Source organism: Dermacentor silvarum, chromosome 7, assembly GCF_013339745.2.
Source record: "Dermacentor silvarum isolate Dsil-2018 chromosome 7, BIME_Dsil_1.4, whole genome shotgun sequence".
NCBI lineage: Eukaryota > Metazoa > Arthropoda > Arachnida > Ixodida > Ixodidae > Dermacentor > Dermacentor silvarum.
This window is the reverse complement of record NC_051160.1, coordinates 50,069,141-50,080,344: the sequence shown is the minus strand read 5'-3', so window position 1 is coordinate 50,080,344 and position 11,204 is coordinate 50,069,141.

The window sequence follows — 11,204 nt, the reverse complement described above, 5'->3', positions numbered from 1 at the left end:
CCCTGGTTATGTCCAGCTACGTGTCATCTGTATATTTTTAAATCTCACTATATATATATATATAACAGGAGGAAGTTCCCCATCTAGTAAGGGGTCAGGCAAGAAGACACGTTCTCTCCTATGCTATTTATTGCATGCTTAGAAGTATTCACGCTTTGAGACTGGGAAGGATCAGGAGTGAGGCTCAACAGTGAATATCTCAGCAACCTTCGGTGTGCCGATGACGTTGTCCTCTTCAGCAACAATGTAGACGAATTACAAAGAATGATTGAGGACCTTAACCGAAAAAGTGTAAGAGTGTGGTTGAAGAATAATATACAGAAGACAAAGATAATGTTCAATAGCCCGGCAAGGGAACAAGAATTCAGGATCGCCAGTCAGCCTATTAAGTCTGTAAAGGAGTACGTTTATCTATGTCATTTACTCACAGGGGACCCTGATCATGACATGGAAATTTGCAGAAGAACAAAACTGCGTTAGAGTGCATACAGTAGGCATTAGCAAATCCCGACTGGGAGCTTACCACTGTCGTTGAAAAGAAAAGTGTACAATCATTGCATTCTACCGGTTCCAACATATGGGGCAGCAACTTGGAGGTTAACAAATAATTTCGAGAACAAGTTAAGGACCCCACAGAGAGCGATGGAATGAAAAATGTTAGGCGTAACGTTAAGACACAGAAAGAGATTGGTGTGAATCAGAGAGCAAACGGGGATAGCCGATATTCTAATTGACATTAGGAGAAAAAATGAGGCTCGGCACACAATGTAATGCGTAGGATGGATAACCGGGAGCCCACAACGGTTACAGAGTGGATACCAAGAGAAGGGAAGCGCAGTCGAGGACGGAAGAAAATGAAATGGGGTGTTGAAGGTAGAAAATTGGCTGGCGCAAGTTGTAATCAGCTGCTGCAAGACGGGTCATTGGAGATCGCAGGGAGAGGCCTTCGTACTGCAGTCTACATAAATTTAGACTGATGATCATACACTCACAAAGAAACACATACACACTTATAATAAATAAATAAATAAATAAATAAATATATATATATATATATATATATATATGTGTGTGTGTGTGTGTGTGTGTGTGTGTGTGTGTGTGTGTGTGTGTGTGTGTGTGTGTGTGTGTGTGTGTGTGTGTGTATGTGTGTGTGTGTGTTGTGTAAAGCATATAGATTCACAATCATAGGCAACGAACAGCTAATGAAGTGAAGAAAAACATACAGGACGTTATTTGTGCTTTTCTTTTATATGTAGTGCAGACATGAAAAATCAAGCCAAATATAGAAGCGGATGACAGAAAGAACTTGCCGCTGGTGGAATTCGAGGCTATAACCTTCGCATTACGGATCATTTGGCTGCTATATTGCCAAAAATTTGGCCACTTAGTTCCGCTTCGGCTCGTTCACATAAATATATACATATATACATAGGCACAGCTGTCAACTTGGCACTGAATTACCAGATCATTGTAGCACTCTATAAGCCTATCACGCTAGGAAGGATGCTGAACATGCATTAGCAAGTTTGTAAGCATGATTTATCAGGGTCTGCAAAGCACAATATTATAATTACGTAAAAATTATATGCATTTTATTCCACTATAGGCCTATTCCGTTAGGAAGGGTGTCTGAACATGCATTCATAAGTTTCTAAATAAGATTTATCACGTTCTACAAAACATAATATAATAATTACCTGGAAATAATATGCCTCTTTTGCAAGCTGCCTCTTGTGCAACAAAACTTCACCAGCTCAACGCTGAAACACAACTTGGCAATTCTACTTCCTAGAGCATACCAGTGTGCTTTAAATATTTGACTAGAGAATGGAATGCACCAATAAGATACATAGAAAAGAGGATGAAAGAAAAAGAAAGAACTTTATAGGCATCGCAGGGTTAAAAGGGTAGGACCTTTAGTCAAGGACACAAAAAATGTAGGAAACCAACTCACACATTTGGCTGTCAAAAAATGCGCAGGGGAACACAATTCTTAAATCTCAAAATACCTCCTTGATAAAAATTGCGCAGTCATTGCAAAAAAAAAAAGATGGCAAAGATATGAAATACACCTAAAGTGCTTCACGTGAGCACTTTATTTGAGAGTACTGCATAATAATATATGGTAGAATTGTGCAGCAATGTGACCCAACTTTGCGGTAATCTTTTTCGTTTCACGCAAAAGGGCAGAAAGCTTTATCAAAATCACAATAGGCTACTCGAATATACTTTTACTCAAATGAAAAAAAAGAAAGCAATGAATATTCTAAAACCTTATTGTGAAACTTCCATAATCACAGAACGTTGGAACACCACTTATGCGCATTAGAACTTCATTGTTACACAGCGCTTTTCAGACAGCTTTATAACATTCAATAACGCAATCAATATTCATGACCTCTCTCTCTCTCTCTTGCTCGAAAAGGATTTCGGGAACAATTCGAATGCGTTTTGCCTTGGTGGAAGCATGTCACTTTTTTTAGTTTTTACACCGCGAACAATATGACAAAGCTTAAATGCTCCCATAAGTGCACATTGTTTGAAATATCCCTTCTAAAATGTTTGTCTTCTGGCTTTCCTACAATAAAATGTGTTCTGATACATTGTACATTGTGTTTAAGGTGACAAAGTTAGTATTCTTCGATAGGGCGAAATGTGAAAACACCCGTGTACTTTGACTTAGGTGTAGGTTAAAGAACGTGACTCATATTCAGATAGTAGTTTAGCACGTAAAACCCCATAATAAAGAAGTACATTCTTCAGGCCAAGGCATGTGGCATGGTTAAATACCCCCAACGGGTTCCTGGATTGCTGAGGCTACCCACAAGGAAGGCGACCAGGCTACTTGGTCTGCTTTCAACAAAGTTGAGTCATCGTCCGATTAGACCTATGGAAAAACGTTGGCCGTTATAATGCTTGACGTCATCTCACAATCAACTTGCAGTGTAGCGAAAGGTACGGGGCGAGATAAGGCAGCACTCCAAGCTCCGAGTGGTCCACATTCTTAGTTATATAATTTATTCTTCTTTCTGTGGTTTTACGCGCCAAAACCAGTTCTGATTATGAGGCATGCCGTAGTGGAGGGTTCCGGATAAATTTTGACCACCTGGAGTTCTTTAACGTGCACTACAACGCAAGCACATGGGCGTTTTAGCATTTCGCCTCTATCAAAATGCGGCCGCCGTGGCCGGCATTCGATCCCGCGATCTCACGCTCAGGAGCGCAATAGCAATATAATTTCGTTCGCTGGTTCGGTGCCAGATATAGTCATGCTACCGTGCTTTTGTGTTTTCAAGCGCCACCTAAACGTTTCTATATTTTGTGATGTTTTATATAATTGTCTGCAATAGTTCTCTTCAATAAATTGATGTAGGCGTGGCATCAGTCAACAAATTGGTCCCTTTTTAATGCTGCATGTTTCGTAGCACGTTTATACTGTATGTGACAAAAGGTTCACTAATCAGCAATGAAACTCTTCACCGAGATGTGTATGGTGAAATGAAAAATTTGCGGTCCGCTTAAGAGAAAGCTTTCGCAGGTGCCCAACTTCGATTTCTTTATTTACATACAACAATGCGCAGAATCGTTCTCATGAGACAACCGCTAAACTCGTTCGAACACAATGTGTCCCGTTTGAGCAAACCATTTTATTGCAGTAATTTTAGATTTTCTTAGAAACTCCATCCCTTGTACAAAATTTTGCAACATTCTCGCATTTTAAACCTATGAAGCATGAGGAATAAAGATGTGTAAATTTGGACGAAAGACGTGAAGCTAGTGGAGTTAAGTCAAGTGCATGTTTTAAAGTATCTTAAATTGGATATTTTGGATGTTATACACTGCAGCGTATGCAAAATAAATACTATAACAGCGACGTGATACGCATCCTAATAACCACCACTGAGCGAACCTCCAACGTTTGAAACCACAGCGCTTTTTTATATACAATTACATAATGTGCCTACTTTTGACAAACTTGAGTCTATCTGTTCATCTGTATATCTATTTGGCCTGTTACGCTACGCCGATCTAGTGACCCAAAATGACGACCCAAAATAACATAGTAGCTAGGGCTACTATGTCTCTCCTTGTGGTTATGTTGCCATTGTAGTAATGCTACATCGTAATGCAATCGTCCTCACACAGACGTCGTCACCCCGCTGTGACGCTGTAGTGGTCACACTGTCGTCAGATGACGACAGTGTGATTAGTGGGACTAAGTGTGAAGAAGTCGTCATACCATTGTGGCCATACCGCGTTGAACGGTATGCCGTCATACCGTTTGTCACTCCAACGTATTCTGCTAATTGTCATTGAATCATGATTGTGCCACAGTTTTCATGCCATCGTCATCGTTCTGTCTTCATGCCGTATTCGTCGTGCAATCACTGTCCCATCGTCGTCGTGGTGCTATAGTGGTCCTTCCACCTTCGTCATTTTGTTCATCTTGTTCAACTTGGTCATTTGTTTCTTGCTATTCCGGAATCGTCACGCTGTCGTCCCCGTGCCATCATCCTCATATTGTCGTCTTGATGCTGCCATCATGTTGTACTCGTCAACATTAGATTGTCCCCATGCTGTAAGTGTCAGGCTGTCGTCTTCCTACCACTGTCATGATTATGCAAGCGTCATCCAATTATCATCATACAACCTTCGTCGTTCCACTTACGTCATTTCATTTTAGCCATTCAAATGTCGTAATTGCGTCGTCAAGGGTACCGTAATGTTCATGACGAACCCTTGGTGAGTATCATAGCAACGCGGGCCGATGCTGGAGACAATTTGCGTCGCAGATATCGCCAAATCAATGGAAATCTTAGAATGACCAGTGCGGATTCTCAATGAAGATGTCTTAATCAATAAGCTGCGTTGCTACATTTCTTGAATGATAAGCGTATTAACGGGGCTCGTCACCGGGATATTGGTTGTGGCGGAAGTATTCCTGAGCTTAGCGTCCTTCGGGTATTCGGTTGGCTCTTCTATAGCTTAGGCTCGATTTTTCTCGATTACGAGCCTGGACCCAAATTAACAAAAACTTATTAAGCTACAATTTTTCGTAAGAAAAAATTTTAACCAATCCGGATGCCTCACATATTATTAGCTAAGGCGGCCAGCCTACGGCAAAGCGAACTTACGAAAGAAAAGCTTTGTGAATCTGGTCCCTGTTCTGTATTGCGGTAACGTGATCGATGATAACCTTGCTTATTTGAGGTTTGTTGTTTTGGTTTATCGGAGGCTTTTTTATACCTGATATCCTCGCTTCGTTTCAGGTCCAAACGAATGATGCCGCTGGTGTAGGGCAACACTTTCACCTCGGTGACCGCAAGCCAGTGCTCAATCTCCTTGGCTGCAGCCCAGCACACGAAGCCTGTCTGCCCTGCCCTGCCCTGCCCTGCCCTGCCCTGCCCTGACCTGACCTGCCCTGGCCTGCCTGCCTGCCTGCCTGCCCTGCCTTCTCTGCCGTGTCTCCCGTGCCTGCCTGCTTGCCCTGCCTGTCTGCCTGCCTGCGCGGCCTGTATGCCCTGCCCTAACTGCCTGCCTGCCCTCTTACGTGGACCCAGTGGCCCAATTTGTCTAACTGCTTGGTCATTAACACATGATGTCGTCCTGCTCGTTCCATTGCCTACTTTGTAGCTTCATAATCTGACTCTCGTCATCCCGTCATTGTCATACGTTCTACCCTGACCAAGTGGCCCAATTTGTCTAATAGCTTGGGCTTTCTCATCCAACAATCGTAATACCGTCGTCGTCACGCCGCCCTCGTCATACAGTCCTCACGCAATCGTGATCACACGAGCATCGTGATCATTCCATACTCGTAACTAGACCTTCGAGATCTGACTCTCGTCATGGTGTCATGGGCACGCCTTCAGCTCGGACCGAGTGGTCCAATTGGTCAATAGCTTGGGTGATTAGGTACATGTGCGGCGTCTTCATGCCATCGTTGTCATTGCATCGTCGTCATTGCAGCTTTGTCACCTGAAACAGGAGTAAGAAAAAATAACGCTCAATTGTGCTTTGGCCGATGGGTGCCGAGAATTTTGAACAATAAAAACTTCAGCATGAGTCACTTTCCTGTCTTGCCGAAAACAACTTGATTGTTGGGAGTTTTACCAGACGTAGCCGCAAAATGCATTTCTACGGATGTATGACTCGTCCGCAGAGCATTTTAGATGGTGGTTTGGTGTAGAGCTTCTTAGCACAGGCATGACTACAAGCCACGGAGTACGCGGGATCTTTTCTTGGTGCCCTTCAGAAGTTTCACTGCCATAATGCGACTCCGCCGTACTGTCAATGCAAATGAGACTTTTTTAGAGGTGGGCAAACATCAAATTTTAATACGTCTAAAATACGCGTATTAAGGGTTGAATATCGAGTCCAATATGGAATAGTGAAACGTCGACACGTATGTATATATCAGGACTGTTTATTTTGGCATAATTAGGTACGACTATTTTATTAACTAGAGGATAAAAAGAAGGTGCACTATTCTGGAAATTTAGGATCAGTTCTAAACATACGATCCCTATTTGTCAAAAAAAAAAAACTGCACGAATGTCCTCACAATATTTTAGAACCTGGTTTCAGACGAGCTTTCCACTGAATAGCTGATGCATGACTACCTTTTCGGAAAAGATAAATGAAGCATCGCAGAAAAATGGTCAGATGTTCTGAAAAAAGAAAATAAACAGTTGCTTAAGGATTTGTGTGCTGTACGTAGATGTAACAGGGTACGTATTGAGGGAAAATCACTATTGATAGCATAATATATACCTAATAGATCACTAGAATGCAATACGCACTCAATGATTGGCTAGAGTAATATATATATATATATATATATATATATATATATGTTCTCACTTGGGCTTCCGCTATGAAACCAAAAGCAAACCTTTGCAATATCCATTTTGTTTCTTGATTCCTTGGACAACGTTTGTGTTTCCTTCATATCTGAAAATTGCGATATTTTGTTAATCAGGCGAAAAATAGTTTTCCGATTATAAAAGGTGGTTATTGTATTTTTTTGTTTTGTTTTGATATCGACAGTACGAAATAGTTATTTTTAGTAAGAGTACAAGTAATTGGTGTGCAGTATGTGAATACTTCGAGTATTCGCCCACCCACTTAAGTTTTGTATTTACGTATTAGTTTTCTTTCAAGCTATCTAGCTATCCCCGGAAAAAAATCTGAGCCAATCCCGAAGGTAGTGCTGTCGAAAATTGCTGGCTGGTGTGAGTACGTACGACTGAGCATGCACACTTCTTTAGTGCACCCCTTTGACGCAAAGTTGTGTAGGTTCAACTGCGTAGGTGCCTCTGTGGTGACTGGGTATGCGCCACGGGATATCAGGCACTGTGCATATGTGTCGCTCTGTACCTCTTTGACGCGAACGCGCGTTACTGTGTAAGCGTCAGTGGGTATGCGTGAACTTCACAGCGGAACCAGCGGAAGGCAGAGAATGTGGATAGAGAAGGGCGATAGACGAGGCCGGCTACAGTGTGTGCCTCACGCATGACGCCTTTCGGACATTTCGATACTTTGGAAGTTATTGTGGATCATTCTGCCGGAATTTGTCCATTAAGAATTGACTTGCGTGGCGTCATAGCAATACTGTCGCCACTGAAGTTGATACTTCATTGAAGGTTATCGCATGAATGTTGTTGCTGAAAGAACATCACCTTTTTTACTAGACCTATTGGTCAGTATGTGACTGTACATCAGACGAATCCGCAAATTTCGAGAAACCAGTCTCATCAGAGATGAACTTATTCCGCCAGCTCCCTTCGAGCTTTCTGTGCTTCTGTAAAATTTATTTTAAAGCAAAACATTTTTTTGCCTCTTATCTCAACTTTGTAGGTTCTAACAGCTGGTTGCATCTTTTTTGCCCGTTTTTTTTTTGCCTTTTTTGCCCAAAACAGGTATGTGGCACTCTTAGTAGCCCGAATAGACGTTCAGAACAAGATACACGTAGTGAAGAAATCAGGTAGAGAAAAGTGATGAACACGGCACCAGAAGCAGCCGACTGCGGAGAAAAGCAAACGTAAGAAAATGGGACCATAGCATGTATTGGTCGTCAAGCGTTAAACTAGAGAGAATTGAAGATTTCGGCAACGCGTGTGTTGAGAAAGAGGCTAAATGAATGAAATCGGGCAAGAATATAGATATGTCGACGAACATTGAGCTACGCAGAGCTGAAACAGAAGTCGTGACATTGCCGGAAACACCAAAAGAAAACTTCGCTTGCAACAGATGCTCGCATGCTCAAAGCAAATTATCTGGGCCTGCCGTAACGATACCCTTGCGCCTAAGATTCCTTGCGGGTTGTTATATATGCAAACGACACCATAGCTGCGCGTCGTGAAGAATTCGCCTGTAGCATATCGAAATGATAATTTTACTGAGGTTTATATGGTGATGTTTGTCAGAACATGACAATGCTATCGATCTAGCGGATGTAAAGTTTACGTTCCCAATGCTAATATAGTTTTTTGTGGTGTCACCCGCCATGATGGCGTAGCAGCTTTGGCGTTGCGATGCTAAGCCCTCAGGCACTGAATCCAAGCCGGTGGCAGGGGCCGCATTTTGATGGGGGCGAAATGAAGGGGGAGAAAAAACGGCCCATGTACCGTGCATGGTGTACAAGATAAGGCACCTCAGGTGCTCAACATTATTCCGGAGTACCCTACCACGGCGTGCGTCAGAAGAGTATTGTCGTTCTGGCACGTGAAACCCTAAATTTTTTATTATCTGAAGTTTTGACGTAGGCAACCAAATGTATTAATTAGTCTGGAGTGGAATCATCTACAGCCAGCCTCAGGGAAAACTACAGAATTCAATGGAACTGTTGTATATTTACAGAAATACCTTTTGCTTTGATTCTAGTAGTGAGGAAACGATGAGCAGATCACATGTTGTGCAGCTGTGGGGGAAAGTGTGGCGCAGTGTCGCATAGGTGAAGTGCACAGGAAGTTTTGTAGCGTGAGCTACTCTGGCCGAACTTCGCGTAGTAATTTCGCGTGGCTCTTCGAGAGCCATGCTGCGCATGCGCGAGGAGCAGTGACGGCGCGCAGTTGCCAGGTGCGACTGTTTTCACAACAAATCCGTGCAGGGGTGGGGCCTCGCCTCAATGACGTACCACCATTTTCTTTTTTTTTTCGATGCAATCATGTGGTTCGCATGAATGCATGCTCCGGAAGTGCGGGTGTATGGCCTAGTGGTTACGACGCTCGCTTTGGGAGCGGGAGTACGCGGGCTCCAATGCCACCTCGGAAAAAAAATATATTTTATTTTCTTTCTGTGCCGTGGCAGAAGCCGCGGTGCCGGGCGCCGACGCGAAGCGGCGGTCGTTGGGGTGTTGCGGAGCGCAGCTTAGCGACACCCCAAATAAAAAAAAATACTGCTCCAGTCAGGTAGACCGCTCCCTCCCTGATAGTGAGATTATATTTGGATCATCAAGACAGTGATGCGTTTATTTAGGAATACCATCGAGCCCTTAGCAGCAGCCACAGTTGTGCCTAGTCACCAACAGCCCAGCGTGTTCTTCGTTCCAACGCCGCCAAACAGAGAGGAAGAAAAAAGTTGTCGCAGTTTCACCTGAAAGGCGAAGCATCAATTGCGATAGCAAACTTGTAGAGAGCTATACGGAGTAATGATATTAGCTTTATCAGCTGTATAAACTTGGACATGCAGCAGCATCGGCAACACGCAGAACTGTTGTCGACGCCATCGGCGTTTTGCCCGCGTTCGCTCAAAGTGCGTGCGGCGTTGGTGACCACGGCCTCTCGCTCGTCGGAAGAAGGCGCGTTTGCTCTACATACATGGTGATTGTGAAGGAGAACAGAGACGCCTACTTCTGCAGCCCTTAAGCGAGCACGGCGCAGAACGCGCGTTTGTTCTCCGCCGTGCGTTCACTCCCCGTGAAAGACGCGCCCCTCACGCCCTTTCACTCGCACATACAGCGTTCGGCGCGCGGCGACGATTTCTTCTCCAAATGACGTCATACGGAACCTCACGGCGACGGCGACGCCGACGGCACAAATCTGCTTTTGAGTGTCCATATAATTGCTATCGTAATAAAAAAAATAAAATGGTCATACGTCATCGAGGCGAGGCCCCTCCCCTGCACGGATTTGTTGTGAAAACAGTCTCACCCACAGATGGCGCGCCGAAGCCGCCGCCGCTAAAGCCCCTATATAAAAAAGTAGCGTCACGCTTTGAAGAATGCCGCCGCCTCCTCGCAAACCCTGTCCGAGGCCAACGCCGCGTCGGTATTGGCCTAATGGCATCACGTGGACCGTCGAGCCCCCGGGCGCTGGCTGCGTTTGTTTACGATCACGCTCCATCGCTATTTTCGCCCGAGAAGCGTCTACCGACTGGCGAGGAGCACGGCGATAGCGACGAACACAGTCGGCGATCGTCGAATCTGATCAGCGGCGAAAGATAAACAAGTGCACGTGTTTCAAGCGGTGTAGGCGGCGCAACGGTCGAAGAAGGAGCGCGAAAGAGAGGAGAAACGAGGAGGAGGGAAGGCGGAGGAGGAGAGTGTCGCTACTTTTTATATATAGGGACTTTAGCCGCCGCCGCGCGCTCCACCACCGCCGCGCACGCCTGGCCGGTCTGCGCTTTCCAGAGGAGTGACGTCATAGCCACGGCAGACGCACTGGCGCCGCCGCGTGCCCAGCTGTGCGCCTCCGTTGCGCTGTAAGCCAAGTCTGACGCTGCGCCATAGACGCTTGATAGCACCTCTCATTTTGTGCGCATGCGCCGAGGTATCCGTGGGGGTACACATATAGCGAGGCGTTAGCCAGTGTGGTATAGACGAGGCAACCTAAAGTTTGCCCGCGCGGCACCAACGCCGCCCACTCCTCTGGCGGAAGGATGGAAGTGTCGAAGGTCGCCGCCTGGCCAGCGCGCGCCCGTGTTCTCTACGTCGCGAGCGACCGCGTGCGTTGTTTTCGTGACGGCGAGCGCGACCTCATCAACCAGGGAAGGTGGCACGTAATACTGCTGTGTTGTTGATTGCCACAAGAGCCTCGAAAAGTCGAAAGCCACCCGTGAAGTTCTGCAGAATTCCGGAGAGGTGGTACGAGGAGGACAGACGACAAGCGTGGATAACTGCAGTATGCCGAGTCAAGTAAGTCACGTACTTTCGCATTCGCGTGCAATATCACGGCCGCTCGATAAAAACGCAATAGTAT